Source organism: Urocampus carinirostris, chromosome 16 (assembly GCF_059441175.1).
Source record: "Urocampus carinirostris isolate Australia breed hairy pipefish chromosome 16, RoL_Ucar_1.0, whole genome shotgun sequence".
Taxonomy (NCBI): Eukaryota; Metazoa; Chordata; class Actinopteri; order Syngnathiformes; family Syngnathidae; genus Urocampus; species Urocampus carinirostris.
Window position 1 is genome coordinate 18,052,568 of NC_142364.1, and position 20,578 is coordinate 18,073,145.

The 20,578-nt window shown below is 39.1% G+C and overlaps 1 protein-coding gene across 1 annotated transcript in view; it reads right to left on the reverse strand.

Annotated features, from left to right (window-relative positions):
• rc3h2 (ring finger and CCCH-type domains 2) overlaps positions 1 to 13,856 on the reverse strand; it is a 47,975-nt gene extending 34,119 nt beyond the window's left edge. The window contains exon 1 of the mRNA XM_088355822.1: positions 13,662 to 13,856. The gene's annotated coding sequence lies outside the window, so the exon portion shown is untranslated. The remainder of the gene's footprint in view (positions 1 to 13,661) is intronic.
• Between the last annotated feature and the right edge of the window lie 6,722 nt (positions 13,857 to 20,578).

The window sequence follows — 20,578 nt, forward strand, 5'->3', positions numbered from 1 at the left end:
ATGTCGTGGAGGTTAAATGTAAAGCGAGCATTGCCAATGAGAACACCACTGCTCTCTTGTGTAGTGGAGGTGCAGTTGAACAAGATTCTTTGGAAAGTTAACCTCCCTAAGGTCAAATGCGCCATGCAAGATGAATGTAGCATAGGCATCTAGAGTGGAACACAGCTGGGCCATGAAGCCTTAACTGGCCCCAGGTCAAAGTTCATCACGAAGAACTAAACATTGGTATTTTATACATTTTTTAACGGTATGTCTAGGCGTGACTGGTCACATCATACAAACATGTGCTTCTCAACAGTCTGGTGGCCCAGTCACTAGTATTATTCCTTAATGTAAAAGTGGGATAAAAAAAATGACCCCATGGACTGTTAGTCTTCAAAATCTTTAAAAATAAACAGTTATAATATTGTCGTATTCCAGGTATTCCTCATAAAACATGTTTATGACATGATGCCATTTGTAATATTTTCCCCCACTAAGTACCGACTCCACTCATGGAAGATTTTATGTACTGGTAGGTCATGCATCCAAGGGTTAAGTATTTACAAAAATAACAAAACTAACACAGAAAAAGCACTTCTCTTTTAAAATCGAAAATTGCATCGACTGAAAAATCCCAATTGAGTTTTTTCTAAAATACTTGCAGCCCTATTTCATAGCACCTGTAGAGGGGCGATGACGCTTCCTAGGATAATACCATACAAACTAATGCCAGCTGAAGTTAATCACGGGAGAAGAAGTGAAATGGGATAGCTGGCCAGCAGATAGCAGGGTCCTCATAATTTTTAAACAGACTTTGGGAAACATGGCAACAATTTCAAGTTTTTACAAGCACTTCGGCCAAAATTTAAGCACATTTTAATCCTTGAAAACACAACAATAAAATTCTAGCATTTTCAAGGATATCGTGCTTGAACCCATACGTACCCTGTAATTAAGCAAATACTAAGCCTTCATTCATAGTCATCGGATTTAAAAGTTGTTTTTGTGTCAATTTTGATTAAAATGGATATTAAAGAGCTTATATCTCATTTTTAAAGACATTTTTAATAACATTGTCAGCTGTTGTAATAAATCATTTTAAACACTCACGCCTGAACAAAACATATGCTAATATACACACCAAATTACTCTTTAAAAGCAAAACTATTCAAAAACATATATTTGACTTAATGTATTTTACCTGTATGATACTATTTACGCACCTTCCATGGATTATGCCTGGTAGGCCTCAAGCCATATTCCCGCCTCATGTTTCTGTCGGCGGCCAAAATTAACCGCCGTGAGCTTACCCCGACTTTCCCTCGAAAAGAGCAGGTCCCAAGAAAGAGTTTGGCTCTGTGTGCACGTTTAAGGAGAAGGGCAAAAGGGGGAGTGGCGGAAAGATGTCGCTGCTGGGGAACATAACACCAAAACCACCTGTTCCTGCTATGAACAACTGCTGCATCCTGCTTTTGTGTATCAGCTTACACGCTTCCCTCGGTGCAGAATCATTACTGGCCACGTTTTAGTCGTACAGTACATTGGTCAGGGTCTGCTCTTAATTTCTTCTGAGAGTTATCGAAAGTTGTCATATACTGCTCGAAAAAATGCACCGGAATTCTGGGCTTTTTGTGATATTTTTTTACATCTATGAAGCGCACCAGACTAAAAACTACAGTAAGGGTTAGGGTTAGGGTTAAACAAGAGTGAAAAGGTACCGTACTATGCATTGATTGATCATTCAGAATATACAGTATCATTGATCACAATTGCATAACCATGGAAGGATCGGGAATTGAATCCGGTAGACGGCAGGGACTCACAGGATTCTATCCATTAGACTACTAGGGAGACTGACAACACATAAAAAGACATTAAAATTGTAGTGATCTAATCATCACACTATTATTAGTAATGCAACCAAATTCTGAATGTTATTAATGGGCTGGACCGGGAAAATGAAAGGGAAGTAATTTGGTTGTCCTGAAAGATATAAATAGACGCATGGCCGCACATATTTAAAACACTTGCCACTTACAATGTTTAGTCTGAGCTGAGAGATTGATTGATTGATTATTGCTCCAGCGAAGGTCGGGGGGTCCCGTCCCTGTGCGTTGAGCCGACCAGATGAACCAGGTTTTTCCAATGCTGGCGGTCTTGTGCCAGCTGTTCTGCATCCTCTACAGCAACTCCGTGTTGTTGGAGGTCGCCCGCAACGACGTCGAGCCATCGAGTGCGGGGTTTCCCTCGTGGTCGTCTCCAGCCTGCTGCCTTTGGGTCAAACTGGAGAATGGCTCGTGTCGGATGGTCTGGTGGTAGACGAAGGACATGGCCAAACCAGCGGGTGCGGCGTTGTGCGACCAAGGAAGATGCTCGGGGCTGGCACGTGCGGGCTCTAAGCTCTTTATTGGAGACTCGTTGGGGCCACCTGATGTTCTCGATGGTTCTGAGAGCCCTGCTATCAAAACCGTCGATTCTTGTGGCCAGGGTGTCGTTCAGGGGCCATGTTTCTGAGCCATAAAGCAGGATAGAGAGTACGGCGAGGTTGTAAATGCGGAGCTTCGTCTTGCGTGCGATGGTCTGGTGCCGCCAGAGTGGTTTCCAGAGAGACTGCAGAGCAGATGCTGCCAGGGCTCTTCTGCGGAGAATCTCTGGTTTTAGGTCCCCATTGTGTGTCACCATGGACCCCAGATACACAAAGCTCTTGACAGGCTCTAAGATGTCGCTACCAATTTGGATGGGAGGTGGATCTGGTCCATCACCAACATACATGAACTTGGTTTTCGTCCAACTCACTTGGAGGCCAAGCCGCGCTGCCTCTTCGCTGTAAATGCCCAGAGCGTCTTTCAGCTGGAACTGAGACTATACACAGTGTGATAATAAGATAGGACCTAAAGTCTTTTTATATGTCGTCTGCATCCCTAGTGGTCAAGTGAATGGGATCTGGTGCTCTCCCTGTCGTGATCTGGGTTAGATTCTCATTGCATCCATTACATGCAATTGTGAACAATTATCAATGTCCCTGGCGCAGGGGTCTTCAACGTGGTGCCTGCGGGCACCAGGGTGCCCATTAAGGACAGCTGAGGTGCCTACGGAACTCTCCTGAAAATAGCTTCCCAGTGCAGGTTCATTGTAATTTTGTATTAGAATTTAATAACATAGTAACAACATAGTTATAACATGATAAGTTGTTATTTTAGAAATGCATACCAAATTGAAGGCCTTTCGCGCTAATTGGTAACAATACGCAGCTCTCAGCTTGAAAAAAGTTGGAGACCCAAGCCTAGCAGGTGTTGGTTAGGATTTGGTGCTTTTATCCTTGCTATTCGGTTTAATAATCGGCTGATCAATAATTGCACAAATATGGTAGTGCATTTCCAATTTGGTCCGTATATGAGGGGAACTTAATTTATAAGGCGCATGTTAAATTATTTTCTGACAATCTAAATTAAAAGTAGAAAAAAAAAATAGAAAACCTTGTTTAACCTGACTCACTAGATTTAAATAAAAACTTAATTGCGCTATCCTTCTAAATCTGAAACAATCGTAACGCTGAATTGCCATTGAACGAATCACTAAAGATCTGAACAAAACTACTACTCCCTACAAACATTCCAAACGAACATCCGAAACCTCCCCACCTAATAAAACCAAACGGACACACAATATTTCTCCACACCACCAGAAACATTTACAAGCACATAGCGCTTTTGCAGCCAACAGTTGGCACTTTTGGCATGTAGCTGAGCTGTGGACACAGTGTCCCATGTCCTCAAAGAGGAGGTTGGGGGAGGATTTTTTTGGAGTTTCCTCAAAAAGAGAAGAATAGTAAGAAATTGTTTGTCATTGGAATGTTTTTGTATCACTTGTGAAAAGTTTTGACCACATGATACATTAGCCCACGTTGTTTTTTAGCTGGTCTGATTCAAATATTTTTTTCTCACTTTGTCATAAACGCATTCAGTGCTGCCAGCAGAGGACAGCAGGTAACCGGAACACCCCTGTGGATATTTCCCAAACCACCAACTGTGATAGGTCATGAAAAAAAGAACAAGTTTTTTTTTCTGGTTTTATTTTACTACTTTACTTTTTTATCCTTAATGTAGAAAAATGCAACTCTAAATATGAAACCTCGCAGTGACGTCTGGAAACATGACGCCCTCAAGAGATATTAGTACATGTTTGTGGCAACATTATACATATAATAGATAACGCATGTAAAACAGGATTTTTAACAATACTTTATTCAATATTTGCAAGGTACTCACGATGTTTCAACTTTTACACGCATAAATTTCACCACACTTCTCTTTCCGTATCATCAGCGTCAATGTCAGGTTGCTGAAGATTCTTTTAATCCTCAATGAAAGATACTGAACGCATGCAATTTGGTCCATTACTGCAGAAACCACCAATCACAGCACAAAGAGACATGTATGTATTGCAATCTGGCACTATTCTATACAGTATGGTTGCCCTAGTACTGTCATCTAAACATATAGGGCTAACATTGACGCAGCAGTCATTTGCTTTTTCTTTTAGCGCAATAGGTAATATTTGCTCGTCTTTGCAATCTCCATCTTGAACAGTCACAGGATCCGAAACATGTCATCTAAACTACTCACAGCAGAATTGAAAAGTGATGCAGCTGAGAATGGCGCTCGATAGTCCAGAAATGATGGTATATATGTAATGTCACTGTGTTGAGGATAATCTGATATGACCATATGTAACAATGATGATGATAAAATTGCAACATTTGTTTTTTATATAATACTGGTATTATCATGTTATTGCCTGAATACATTGTTGTGAAAAGTAAATTGTGAAGAATATAAAGGGGCAAGCCCTTTTTTTCTTTTTGTTTTTCTCATTTGGTTCATAAAGTCATTGATTTTGATAGCATTTCAACCTTACTAGATTCAAACAATTGATCAAACAATAATTCCATAAAGCATTTGAAAATGTTGCCCAACGGTCAAAGTTCTGAGGACCAGACATTATTAGCCATTATATTAACTAAAGACCCCATTTTAAAAGCATACGATCCAAATTAACAAGGAGCATTAATTACAGTTATGAGTAGATGCAACATATATTTCACCAAAAACACTCAATCTGATGTACACATGATTCATTTTGCCTTATTTGTCACGGTTGCCATGGCGCTCAATTTGCCTGGCCGTGTGGCGCCAGCTGCGGCACGTTGACGGATTGGCTTTCCTTCTATTTAAGCTCAGTGCTCTTCCTCGGTCAGTCCGTCAACGAACGTCTGCCCCGCAAGATGTGGGTTTTGACCTGGTCCTATTTCCTGTTGGTATTTCCTGTCCGGGATTGTTCAAGTTTATTTTTGTCCTGTTTTGTTCCCGTCTAGTTTGTCCTGTTTAATTTGGATATACTGTTTGATATCAATCCTGTCTGTCCCGTCCTGTCCGGAATCGACCCCATCTGTTCGATATCTGCTCGGGCAATTGGTATCGATCTCGTCGGCCTCTGGCTTCCTGTCATTCCTCACCAGACTGCTGCCTAACGTGCATGACTGCCCCATTTCCCGTAAAATAAAAGGCTTATGTGGGAAACGTCACGCATTTGGGTCCTGATACTGTTCCTTTTCATGACATTATTTCAGATTTGGGGGAATACATAGAGTATAAGAGCACTATAGAATCTCTTTTTCAGTTACTAAAGAAGCGATTGGGACTGCTCATTACGCTGGGTATTACAAACAGTTTATAAAATCCAAAATATTTGAAACAAAAACGAAAAAAACCTTGAATCCCTATTATTAGTGTACAAATCAAGCAATCAACATATATTCATTATTTGTGGCTTTACGGGGTAATCCAAAACTTTAAAGTGCAATATTCTTGCAAAACATTGAAAAGCCATTGTGCCACCCGAAAAGGTTTTTATTTATGGAATGTTTTGGATGACGACTTTAAAAATGTCCCTCATTTAGATCAGACTGAAAAATCATATACTATTTTAGAGAAATTGTCAGGGAACGGACCAGGAGGCAGGAAGTGTGAACTCATTTTGCGTGTACGATCTGTCACTTTAATTTAGAAAATAAAAGTTGTCCAACACACAAGGACCAAAGACAAAACAAGCTTAAAGGCAATCAAAAATTCAAACTAGGTAATACTCACAAAACAGGCTTAAAGGCAATCAAAATCACAAACTAGGCATTTACTCAGAACAAACGGGCATGAACAGGTTTTTCCTCACACAAACACATTAAAAAAATAATAATAATAATATTTTTGTAATACTGACAAACAAGCAAAGAATAATTCAACCTTGCATCTTAAACTCAACTAAGGACATTTTGTTATAAGGACTTAAAACCTGCAAAAAATATGACTTAAAATTCCAAAATAAAGCAGATAGTGCAAATGAAACACAAAATAACAATACAGTAATTCACTGTACTTGCTAACAAACTCAAAATGAAATCTTAAGGCAAATAAAAGTATAGAATAAGAAGCAACGTACAGGCGTTGAGTTGAAATCTCAGCCAAACAGAACACACCCACACAAGCAAACATTATCTGTCGCAGTGATTCCCAACCTTTTTTGAGAAAAGGCGCACTATTTTTCTTCATTAAAAAACCTCGAGGCACACCATCCGTCGAAAAAGGTTTAAAAATGAATTTCCTTTTTTAAAATATAATGTTGCATTAATTGACAGCATACAGTTGTTCTTATCATTTGTGGCCACCATGGCTCAGGAGGTAATACAGGTAATAAATTACCTGGTCAATATTTTGCTGTAATTTGGAAGCTTACAATATTTGTACCCTAATTTAATATATTTTTTATCCTTTTTTTTTTTTAGAAAAATAACAAAAAATGGGGTGTGTCGTTTGAGGGGTCCTTGAAAAATGAAACTTAAATATTTTCTGTATTATGTGCGAGCTAACAATGCCCAACTGAGTTCAAAGAGCTATTATTTGTTTCTACCACTCTTATTGTCAGGACCAGAACGGAAACAGGACCCACTCGCGTAACGTTTCTCACAGTTTTATTGGAAAGAAGGGAAAGGATTGCACACATGATCCGGTGATCGCTGGTCGCGGGGAGCAGGCCGCTCCGAACGTGGAAGTGGGATTTCCGCAGCGAGCGATGGCGGTGTCGGGAACGGAAAACAGGGGTCAGTACCTGGGATAAAGGGGCAAAAACGTGGTCGGGAACGAAAACAAATCGAAAGCTAGGAGAAGAGAGTAGAAGTGTTCGAGATCAAAAAACGGATCGTTATTCGGACGGGAGAACAGACGTGGTCGAGATCAAAACAGATCGTAAGGGGAGGCAAACAGGAGCACAAAACGGGACAGGCGAAAAAAGGGCTTGCCGTGTAAAAACAGAGATTCACAGACGGACCGACAAAAGGGGACTGACAGGACAGAGTATAAATACTGACAGGGAGCCAATCTGTCAACAAGCTGCAGCTGGCGCCAAACGGGCGGGGCCTATTTGGGCGCCATGGCAACCGTGACACTTATCTTGCAAAGTACTTTTTATTTTAGCAAAGCTGATCGGTGGGAACAGGAATAGGGGAACGGGGGATAAACTGGAGAGTACCATCAAGCTTGCCCTCACGTTTATTTATTTTGTTTCAATTTGCTAGTGTCGCATGAACATGGTGAAAGTAAGAAAAGGCCTGCTTCAAGTTAAGACCAACCCAAACCCCAAGAAAGATGAAAACATATTTTATACAAGTACGTGTACGAAATGCATGTACCTGCATCATGAAAGAGCTTGATAGAGGATGTAATGCTGACACGCTACCAGAGGTGGCGGGTAAAAAAGTTATTAAATTATGTAAAACTCTTTTAAAATGAGAAAAAAATGATCAGTTTTTTTTTGTAAAATACAAACAATTATTTAAATGATCAAAATTATGTGCAAGAGTTTTACTTTATTTGATTATTTTTTTTTGTTATTGCAGCACAATCTGAAACAGCTTCTTGAGACAAAATTAGTTTTTAAATATATTTACCTGTACTATGTCATAACCAGATATTTATAATATAAAAAGAAAAACAAAATGGTCGTCTGCTGCCACCTACTGATATGGATGAATCTTAGAGGTACTGGACTAATCACTGGAACAAAGGAAATACACTGAACAATGGCATGCTTGTGGGCAATATCCTCAGCACACAAGACAAGCGGTCCTGGCACACGGATTAAAATAAACGGATCTATTTCTTCCTGACAATGGAAACTGTATGTTATTGTATGTTGAAATGCATAGCACACACTTGCACAAATGTTTGAGGGCTCAAGACAGGGATAAGCCAATTGGTCCTCCACTGCTGCAGTCTTGCATGTTCATGGAGGTTTCTCTCCTCCAGCACAACTGATTCAAATAATCAGATCAACAGCAAGTTGTTAAGAAGATTGACAGTAATGCTGACAATATGAATCAGCTGACTAGGTAGCACGTCTGCCTCACACTTCAGAGGTACTGGGCAGAGGTGGGTAGTAACAAGTTACATTTACGCTATTACATATAACTGAGAATGTTTTGGGACATTTTGTACTACTAGGACTATTTTTAAGTCACGCATGTAAGAAAAAGTATTCAAAGCATACTTGACAAAAAACAATATGAAAACTGTTCGCTGAGGAGCATGAGTTAATGTTTAACTTCAAGACGTGAGGATGCTTGTTATAAACTACAACAGGGGACAAAACATTAACAAAGACGCATTCAGTAACAGAGTATTCAGTCATTAATTAAGACCAGGGTTTGTGCACCTTTGTACACCCAAATTTAAGCACTTTTTAAGGACTTTCAAAGCCAAGTTTCCAATTTCTCCTGGACCATTAAAAGAAGAAATTCATTGTGAATCAATCCATAGTCCTGTTTTTTGAGTCACTGAGTGCTTCTCAAATATGTCCGCAATATTCACACGTGTCTTTCACATCCATTATATGTGTGTGAGTCTATAAAGATATAAACCCACAGCTGACCAAATAATTCAGGTAGAGGGAAGAATTAAAGTTTAAAACTACTGCAGTAGGTAGAGCGATCCGATCTCTAGCTTGACCGGATCCCTTTCACCCACTTCCGGTTTCAGCAGTTGCATTTATTGAAAAGTCACGCATGCGCACTCCATACAATGGAGTGGCATTACATTACATACAATGAAAAAACTGAAATGCGTGGATTATTTAATGAAACTATGTGTGTGTGTGTGATTACTTGCATATTAAATATAGAAAAACAGGTTAATTTCATAGCATGTTAATTTGTAACATAGGAGTCTGAGAAATACACAATAAATACACAATGATATATTTAATATACAGCACGGCGGCGCAGTGGTTAGCGCTTGTGCGGCACAGTTCATGTCATGGGAACCTGTCGTGGGTTCAAATCCAGCTCCAGACTTCCTGTGCGGAGTTTGTATGTTCTCCCCGTGCTTGCGTGGGTTTCCTCCGGGCACTCCGGTTTCCTCCCACGTTCCAAAAAAAACATGCATTTCAGGTGAATTGGCCGGTCCAAATTGTCCATAGGTGTGAATGAGTGGATGAGTTGTCTGTCCCTGTGTGCCCTGCGATTGGCTGGCAACCAGTTCAGGGTGTCCCCTGCCCACTGCCTGGAGATGGCTGGGATGGGCTCCAGCCCCCCCGCGACCCTAATGAGGATAAGCGGTACGGCTAATGAGATGAGATGAGATATATTAAATATAGAAAAACAGGTTAATTTCATAGCATGTTAATTTGTAACATAGGAGTCTGAGAAATACACAATAACTAAAAGAAGCTTACTTTACATTTATATATATATATATATATATATATATATATATATATATATATATATATATATATACAGTATATATATATATATATATATATATATATATATATATATATATATATATATATATATATATATATATATATATATATACATCTGCGATTTACATATGCAAGATTTAATCTTGCATGTGCAATTATCAAGACATATGATTTTTAGATCTTGAGTAAATCACAGATTTATTCGTAAAGCTGGACAATATTGTGTACATTTTTGGGGACAAATCTTTCCCCATATAGACACCTCTCCAGCCAACATCACCACTAGATCATCAGAAGATGCGTGCGCATTGTTGATCCAAAACTGCGGGAGTATCAGTACGAGTTTGAATAGAGCGAGAGAAGATTTGTATGTTGAGTTGCCTTTTTAGAGTCAGAATTCACAAAAACAACATACCTAGCTGTTGTGTGTATGGGTGCACAAATCACAATTTTTAGGAACACATTTCTTTTTCCAGAGGAAGCAGGCTTTTTCAAAAGCACCGTAGGAGCCTGTGGCCGCAAGCCATTAAAATAATTGACTGGACCGAGGACACGATTAGGAATGTCCGCGTTTGCGCTGTCCATTTCATATCCCGTAGCTTGTTGCAGTGATCTGGTTTGGACTTACTTCAATGCCTAATGCCAAGAATGCTGATGAAATGCAATGGCAAGGCGTACCTACGAGAGCAGGCTTCATTTTTAAGCAAACTTGTCTTTTTTTCTTCAATTGATGTGTGGTCTATCAAGTCAGATTTTTGAGAAATATGTCAATCATTTCAAGCATTTACACCCAAAATTCAAGCACTTTTCAAAACTTGAAACACAACATGAAATCTAAAGCATTTTCAAGGATTTCAAGCACCTGTATGGACACTGTGAGACCTACAGATACACGGAGTCTGTTTTTGTATGAGAGTACACTGTGTGTTCTTTAGCTGTGTGGTTCCCATTTGCGGGGGTAGTACAAACTCACATGCTGCCACACTACACAGAATACCAGCAGCGTATATTTTTAATCAAGTTGCATCGGCAGCAATGTGAGCAAACAGGAGTTGCATAATCTTAATAAAATACAATGTAAAGTAATGAAATAAAATGTTCTGTTTATTGCACTTTGTCTTCTCCAACCTAATGATAATATGTGCAGAAAAAAAATCCTGATTGAGTATATTGCTCGCATTTATGATGATTATTGTTTTTTGTACCTGAACGTAAGGAAAATAAATCAGTGTAATGTTCTCGAAAAATAATCCAAAGAACGTACAGCTAATCCCGAGGTACCAAAAGTGAGCACACCTTTCTGTTGTGAGATATTGGGCAAAATAATTAAGGTGCTTCAGCAAAATGCCCTCCTTCCTTGTTAGTAGGAGTTCCGAAATATACGTCCCTTTAAGGGCATGAAAATCATCACAAGTTTAAGTTTTAAAATCACTTTCATTTTTAAACCGCTGTTTGCATCCACTCGCTAATTCCACTGTACCAGCTCAAGCCACCTATCATCAAAGTTCTATATTACAATGTCATTTTTCCTTTATATGTATACTTACCTGCCAATACTAGCGCTTTACGTGTTAGACTACCAATTTTCTCTACTTGAAAACACCTACTGATTTAAAATAAATCTACCACTTCAATATAAGCAACATAAACCAAAAAATATTGACACAAGACTAAGGCTTTGCGTTAGACTTCCATTTTGGCAAAATTAAGCCACTTACGGTTTTAAACTAACTCATGTGGGGGCGGCAGTAGCTCAGGAGGTAGAGCGATCGTTTTAGAAATAAGGGATCCCAGTTCGAATCGCGGCTTGTCCGTGTTACATGTCGAAGTGTCCTTGGGTAAGACATTGAACCCCCAATTACCCCCAATAAGCAGGTTAGTGCCTTACATGGCTGCACAGATCACGGCCGCTATTGGGAAATGTGAAGCACAATGTAAAGCACTTTGGGAAGTCATTGACTTGAAAAGCGCTATATATATCATTTCATCATGTTGTTGTTGTCTTTTAAATATTCTGGAGACATTTGGGTTTTTTTACGTAGAAATAGAGTGAATGATAAAATCTTCCACTTTTTAATGTCAAATATTTGGCAAGAATGTAAGCGCATGCCCAAGAATTTAATGGCCATTTTATCGGAAGAACAACCATGGTTTCAACATTTCCACAAATCAGGCATGTCTGCTCGAAGTTTTCCAAAAGGCACCAGAAAGACTTTCAGACAAGGACAAAGAAGATTCTGTGGTCTGATGAGACATAAGGGTAAGTCTTTGGCCTAAGATTTTGTTTTCATCATTTGTGGTTACTCTGGCTCAGGGTTGTTATATTTTGTTGAATAGTTTTGCTGTAATTTTGAAATTTACTATATTTTTAAACTGTATTTCATGAGTTGGGGTTATTTTTATCATTTATCAATACGTATTGGTTTCTCTAGGTGCGCTTAGTGTGAACTAAAAAGCAAACACAAATATTTCGATTTGCTCAAGTCACATATATGTAGTTAAATTGTAAGGGCACTTTTTCTTGGACAAGAAGCAACTACCTGATCTTTTCAAAGTATATTTCGAATTGGAGAAATCCAAAAGCAATAGAAAGTACATAATTACGTTGCTGATTATATTTTTCAACAGTTTTTGAGTAACTGTATTGGAAATTTTAAAGTAACCCTCCCAAACCTATGAATAATTTTGTAATTGACGCGTTTGATCAAATCATTCATTAATTTCATTCATTCATTCATTTAGGCAGTTATGTACACATGTAAATCAAAACAAAATTCCAGAATGGGAGTGGGACGAAGAAAACGTGTTAAAAATCCACCCCTTTTCTCTCATATACAAAACCTAAAACAATTTAAATTATATTTCCTGCCACTTTTGTTGAGCTGATATTCCCAGCAGGTACAAAACAAGTTTTTACAGCTCACAGGCAACTCATATACAGAGAACAATATTTTTTTCTAACAGAAGAAAACATTCATGTGTTAATACAGGTAACGGACCAATAATATTACATAGTATAATATTATAATAAAACGTGTATTTAATATCTAATACACAATACATATATATATATATATATATATATATATATATATATATATATATATATATATATATATATATATATATATATATATATATATATATATATATATACATATATATATATATATATATATACTATACACACACACATACATACACACGTACTTCATCACAAGAGTATACCAACATTGTAAGAACAAGTACAGGCAATAGTAAGAACAAAATACCCACAATACTAAGATAAAAGACATACATCACAGAACACGCTAAGACCCTTGCAGGGAATGCTGTGACCATACCAACTGTTTGTAAAGTAATTTAAAACTGTGAATATTATTGCATTGGTTCATTTGTAAACACAGACTGTTCCAGAGTTTACCCCACGTACAATTACATAAAAAACGTTCTAGGGATTTTACATATTCCACATTTCCTCATACCTTTTTTGAATTTCAATAATTTTCTGTGTATTTATTGGCAGAATTTTGTTCAAAGCTTTAAATAACATTATAGCAGTATTATATTTGATTAGGTCCTAAAATTTGAAGAACCTAAATCAATTTTAAATTGTTACGTGTCCCCGTTTGAGAAGCACTCATCTAAAACTTGGTCCATCAAGTTCCATCACAACCCAAGACTCTTGTTTACTGTTTGGATGATGTGATGTAGCCCAACATCCGCGCACCACCTGCATCTTTCTCCCTTCAGCACCAGTTACGCCAACTGGCTTTACACCAAACAAACAAGTTGAAGGCAAAGCAAAACGAAATAAGACAGAGCAAAAATAAAAATAAATCACAAATGGAGAAGTCGCGCTTTACCTTATACGCGCCTTCACATCCCGAACGTGCTCATGTCTCTCCATGAAGATAGTGACAAAAAGACAAGGGATCATGAAACGGGGTTGTTGAAGAGCGAGGTGCCGCTCAGGTGCTCCGACGGCCCCGCTCGGAGAATCGGAACGTGGCGTCATGTGTGAACGTCAAGGCGAAAACCACAGCGCGAACGCTTGGCCACTGTTTGAATATAGCGAGAGAGAGAAACGATGCAAGCCGGAACAAGCCGCTTTTTAGAGGCGTGGGTTGGTTGCGTTTAAAGGAGCAGGACTGGAAAATGTCTCATTATGATTTGCAACAGAGAGACATGAAGATACTATTCACTTGTGCATACCTGTCAACCTGCAAGACACTGTGACCTTACTAACTGCTTAATGTACGCATGAGTAAAAATGTATTGCACAATGTTATTAACAAAATAATATTGGTATTCTTTAAGAGCTTCCTTCTTGTCACTCTTCCATTAAGGGCAGCTTCAGGCAGAGTATGAAAAATATTTGTCTTATGCACAGATTGTCCCATGCTCAGTTGTTCATGCCTGCAGGTCTTTCAATGTGATAATGGACCCTTTTGGTTGCCTCTCTGATTAGTTTTCTCCTGGTGTGGGCTGAAAGCATACCTGTCAACCTGTACGTTTTTGCCGTATAAAGTACTTTTATTATGCATTTTAAGACGTGTACGACGTACAAGAAAATCTGTACGGAAAAAGCAAATTTGTCAATTATGGGTACCATTTGGTCGGTATTCACCGACTACCACGAAATGGCAAATCAATCAAGTCAAACGAGTTCGCCACTATCTCGGTATCGTTTTTTTTCGTTGCAAACGAAGCGAGCGGTTTGATGCTATTGTGCGCATGCGTCTGCAGCCCCGGATTTTATGTGGTATTTATGTAGTGAAAGGAAGTCCGTCTCTTTTTAGAGAACCAGCTTTTTCGCCTCAACTCATGAAATAGAGCCGGCTCCCAAACGGCTCACTTGCTTTGATGCATTATATTACGAATGATTATGTTGTATGAAGGAGTTAAGAAAAAAAGGAAGTATAAAAGGAGAAAATGAAAAAAGACAGGTTTGTGGTTATCCCTTTAATCAGTATATTACCAAAAATAATTTAATGCAGAAAATGAATTAATAATTTGAAAAAGAAAATATGTTATTCTACTTAATTATATTTGCATGTATTTTTTTCCTTCTACGATGAACGTCCAAGCGACTTAATTTTTTAACCTTTTTTATAAGAAACCTCATTCATGTCGAGCAACTCAGTATTTCACAACAAAATGTTAGTTAACAATATATATGATATAACGAAACACATGTACAATATAACATGTTAAACTACAAAAATAAACACGTTTGAAAAAAAAAATGGTGTAAGGTTTTTTATATTTGAGGTATATATATATGCGCTCTCCATTTTGATATTATTGCTCGTACAGTGCCCCGGGAGATATTTAAATGTTACAAAATAGTTATGTATCCCAAATCTACTTTGAAATTTTCCTCAACTTGATCCCAGACTTGCCTTGTTGTCATTGTGCTGTCTGTTCTCCAGTGTCTCCTTTCAAAGACCTCTGAGCCCATCTCAGAGTATGTGCATTTAAACTGAAATCTAAAGATATATGACACAGGTGAAACCTGAAATGTGATAAAACGACAAAACAGTTATTGTGGGGCCATTACTAACTGTTTTGCCTCCAGTAATGCTGTACAACAGGGCGGGATTAGCTCATGAGGTAGAGCGCTCATCTTGGGATAAAGAGATCACAGGTTCGAATCCCGGCTCCTCCGTGTTACATGTCAAAGTGTCCTTGGGTAAGACACTGAACCCCTAATGCCCCCAAAAAGCAGGTTGGCGCCTTGCATGGCTGCACGGCCGCTATTGGTGTGTGAGTGTGTGTGAATGGGTAAATGTGAAGCACATTCTAAAGCACTTTGGGAAGTCTTCATTGACCCCGAAAAGCGCTATATAAATGCAGATCATTTCATATATGGAATTAACGTCGATGGAATTTACGTTTTGACCGCTAGGTAGTAGCGTGACTGTTTGGTAGACTTTTACATTTTGCACAGTGATTAAGAAAAATCAGGAAGTAAATTAGTCTCAGTAGAAGTTGCTTGTGTGGTGCATGAATATCTTTTTTTAATCGTTTGAAGCCTTCAGAGAGCATTGCTTCTAGTCTCATTGCAAGTTAGATTTTCGGTCAACAATTTATATTGGGGGGGGTAACAATTTGTGTGTTTCCCGTACATTTGTGTACGCCGTACATATCTAAAAAGGTGCAATAATCTTACAGAATATGGCAAAAACTGCTGATTGACAGGTATGCTAGTGATGATAAAATGAAGCCCCATAAAGCAGTGAAGCCCTCAAGGGAAATGCTCCATGCACACACACACACACACACACACACACACACACACACACACACACACACACACACACACACACACACACACACACACACATTGGGGCTTCAAGATGATTCATTATCTCGACTATGTCATCATGTGGAGAGAAAAGGTACAACAGACTTGTGTAAATCGCTCTGAATACAAAAAAAGATTTGAAAAGGGTATTAAAAGAGTAACCAGTGCTTTACACGTTACTTTAAAAAAAGTGATAGTTATAGTTACTCACTACTTCTTCCAAAAAGTAACTGATTGAGTAACTAAATTACCCTAGAGTAAAAGTAACTAGTTACCAGACAAAAGAAGTTGCATGTCAAATAATTTGAATTTTATGACCAGTATTTGATTCAGTTGAATGGAGAAGAATACAAAGTTAATTGTGTAATAGAACCTTGGAATATTTATTGCACAACCCCAGCAACAGATTTATCCTATACTTAAAGTGCAACAAAAAGAAACAGCAAGCAATAAAACATAACTATCAGCAGTAAACTATATAAAGTGAGTTTAATAAATTAAATCTAACTGGAATGGTCCGTTGTAGAGATGGGAATTCCAACTCTTTTTAGAGAACCGGTGTTGCGCCGAAAGTCCTACCTTGACAAGACATCCTTTGTAGGCTAATCTGACAATGTACTTTGATTAATTTCTTATGAAGTAAAACTAGAAACGCTGAATCTCAGAGTTATTGCATACAGAAATTTTAGTTATGACACGTAACGAGGTTTGGCATGCATATATCTCGTGCGTGATTACCGTAGTCAACAATCGCCATGCTAAAAAGCTACCACAGAAAAACACGCCCGGCTTAAAATCTACTTCATAAAACAGTCATTTGAAGCAGTGAAAGAGAATTGCACATCGCAAGCAACATATTTATCCTATACTTGAAGTGCAACCAAAAGAAACAGTAATCAATATAATGAAATAACAATCGGCAGTGAACAACATAAAGTGAGCTTAATAAATCAAATCAAACTCTAATGGTCTGTTGTAGAGATGGGATTTTTAGGCACTTTTTAGAGAACCGGCTTTTTCGGCTTAGCTCACTAAAGAGAGCCCTGCTCTTTCGGCACCCAAATGTCTCTTCAGGTTGTTTTTGTTGTTTAATCCATATACCACCATTTATTATGTATTATTATGAATATCTTAAAATGGGAGAAAACAAAGCACTTAATCGTTAACACTGAAAAACATGGAAAACATAAATTAAAATATTTACAAATCTAAAAAGAAAACAATTATATACAAAACAATTATAAACTTTTTATACCCCAAAAATTAAAAGTCAACAGCACAGAATCCCTGAAAAAAAATGCACTTTGACCAATCACAAGAAAAAAATGGCGTCTTGAAGGGAGACGGCTCTCGGTTGATAGGTAGCCGGCTCCCACTTCCAAGAGAAGGCTCAAAAAACCGCTTCGTACCAGCCGTCATTTGCCTTTTCTTTCAGCTGATTAGTAACTACTATATTCGTAATCACTATCTTACTAGGGGAGCACGGTGGAGGAGTGGTTGGTGTGTCTGCGGCACAGTTCTGAGCTCAGGAGATTGAACCTTCCTGTGTGGAGTTTGCATGTTCTCACCGTGCTTGCGTGGGTTTGCTCCGGGCACTCCCGCATTCCAAAAATATGCATGTCAGGTTAATTGGCCGGTTCAAATTGTCCCTAGGTGTGAATGAACGAGCGAATTGTCTGTCCCTGTGTGCCCTGCAACTGGCTGTGAACCAGTTCACGGTGTCCCCTGTGTTGCGAATTAAATATCAAAATGTACCGTTCACCAAATTGTTCAAATTAGTTATCTGACTCCATTAACCAAACACAACCTACATTCACCAAACAATTTATGCAAGCTCGTTTCTTGAGGGAAAAGATGAACAGGAAGCCGACATTTTCACACTGGGGCAGATTTAATTTCCCTAACAAAAGAACTAAGTGTACTCCATTGAAAGTGGCCGAATTAGTGACGTTGGAGTCTCTGGGAAGCCTTTTTTCTCAAGTTCTTTAGCTTTCTCCTATTGGCCATCTTCTCCCCACATAATGGCGTGACGACTCCTCGCATGGGCGCGCCAAGGAAGCCCCCTGGCCTTCACCATATCGGAGAAGAGCGTCTCGATGTCTGGGGTAATCAAAACAACACTGAGCGTTTCTCATAACAACGCCTTCCGTCCTCTGTCAGAGTCCTGTTATCAACAGAACTAGACAAAATATTCCGCATTTGGAACAGCCTGACCTGTCTTTGAACTAAAGCCTACTCAGTGAAAATCTTTATTGCATTATGAGTCAATCGTATAAAATCCTTTATAGTCAAATGTATAAAATCCTTCACCTGTTAGCTGGGATTGGCTCAAGCACCCCCACGACCCTACTGAGGAAAAGCAGTGCAGATAATGGATGGATGGACTATCATACTATATGGTTAACGCTATTTGAAATGGTGACATGATCCCAAGAGACGTGACACAACGAACTTGGAAGAGAGCGGAAAATTGCGTTATTCAAAGTAACGAACCGTTTTTGACTGTCATTAACTGTAACGGCGGAAAAAAGTGATGAAATAGATTTCCCCGTTACTGGAAAAATAACGGCGTAATATTATAGTATTATTTATAAAGGCGTTATTCCCAACACAGAGTTAGAGTCTCATCATCATCTCATCAGCCGTACCGCTTATCCTCATTAGGGTCGCGGGGGGGCTGGAGCCCATCCCAGCCATCTCCGGGCAGTGGGCAGGGGACACCCTGAACTGGTTGCCAGCCAATCGCAGGGCACACAGGGACAGACAACTCATTCGCTCATTCACACCTAGGGACAATTTGGACCGGCCAATTCACCTGAAATGCATGTTTTTGGAACGTGGGAGGAAACCGACGCAAGCACGGGGATAACATACAAACTCCGCACAGGATGTCTGGAGCTGGATTTGAACCCACGACAGGTTCCCATGACATGAACTGTGCCGCACAAGCGCTAACCACTGCGCCGCCGTGCTGCCCAGAGTTAGAGTGTATCATGAATTGGTATGTGTTTATTTGTACTTCTGCAACAAGTGAAAAAAGGAGGTAAAATAAAGAAAGTATTCAATTTTATTTAAAACAATAGTTTTTCCAAAGTTTTTGGACCCAGGCGGTTTCTTTTTTCGCAGAGAATTTCACATGCTTTCGAAATGACTCTTTCACAAGGTACAGATGAAGCATAGATGTGAGATAGCAAATTAGAAAGAAACAGTTGTGCATATTTCTGTGATTCCCGTACTAAAGGGGAAAATTCTATGCTTTTATTTCAAACCACACTTGAAAGAGGAGCGGGTAGGGGGGGCAGAGCGGTGCTAGGAGTCAAACGGACTGAACCATTTCAAGGCAGTGGAGTACTTCCGACACCGCATTGTGCACATTTTTGTTTGGTTTTACTTTTTTTCATCTTACCTTTTTGATCATATGCAAGCCTATTTCGTCCTTTACTTTGGAAAACAGTTTTTAAAATGCTTTAATTTTGGGGGGTGTTTGAGCACCTCAAAAACGCGCTGATTACGCCTATGTGTACTGTAATAGGCAGGGTTGGGTAGGGTTACTTTAACTTGATTACTTTCAATTACTTTTGGATTACTCCAATACCAAATATGCTAATAAAAGATAAAAGAAACTAAATAAGCAGCACGGCGGCGCAGTGGTTAGCGCTTGTGTGGCACAGTTCATGTCATGGGAACCTGTCGTGGGTTCAAATCCAGCTCCAGGATTCCTGTGCGGAGTTTGTATGTTCTCCCCGTGCTTGCGTGGGTTTCCTCCGGCCACTCCGGTTTCCTCCCACATTCCAAAAACATGCATTTCAGGTGAATTGGCCGGTCCAAATTGTCCCTAGGTGTGAATGAGCGAATGAGTTGTCTGTCCCTGTGTGCCCTGCGATTGATTGGCAACCAGTTCAGGGTGTCCCCTGCCCACTGCCTGGAGATGGCTGGGATGGGCTCCAGCCCCCCCGCGACCCTAATGAGGATAAGCGGTACGGCTAATGAGATGAGATGAGAAACTAAATATGAATAAAATGACTCAATTTTGTGCAGACTTGGGGAGTAACGGAATACATGGAACGGTAAAAATGATGTTGGCAAGCTGTTTGGATTTATTTTCATTTTGCTTCTGTCGCATTTTATGTTAGTTTTGCCGGAGATCAAAGAGATCAAAGCCAGGATAGAAAGCTTACCACGTGTTGTGATCAAAGCCAGGATAGAAAGCTTACCACGTGTTGTGATTCATAATTTTATTAATATTTAGTTTCTTTTGTCTTTTATTAGCATATTTGGTATTGGAGTAATCCAAAAGTAATTGAAAGTAATCGAGTTAAAGTAACCCTAAAGTAACATTTTTTTAACAATTCTAACAGACATTAAACTGTGCTAAAATGGCGAGCTTCCTAAAATAGCTTGCAATGAGAAAACTATCCTCTAGAGGACGCTCTTGCCATTGTTCACAAAAGTCATTATCCGTTTCGCGCGTGG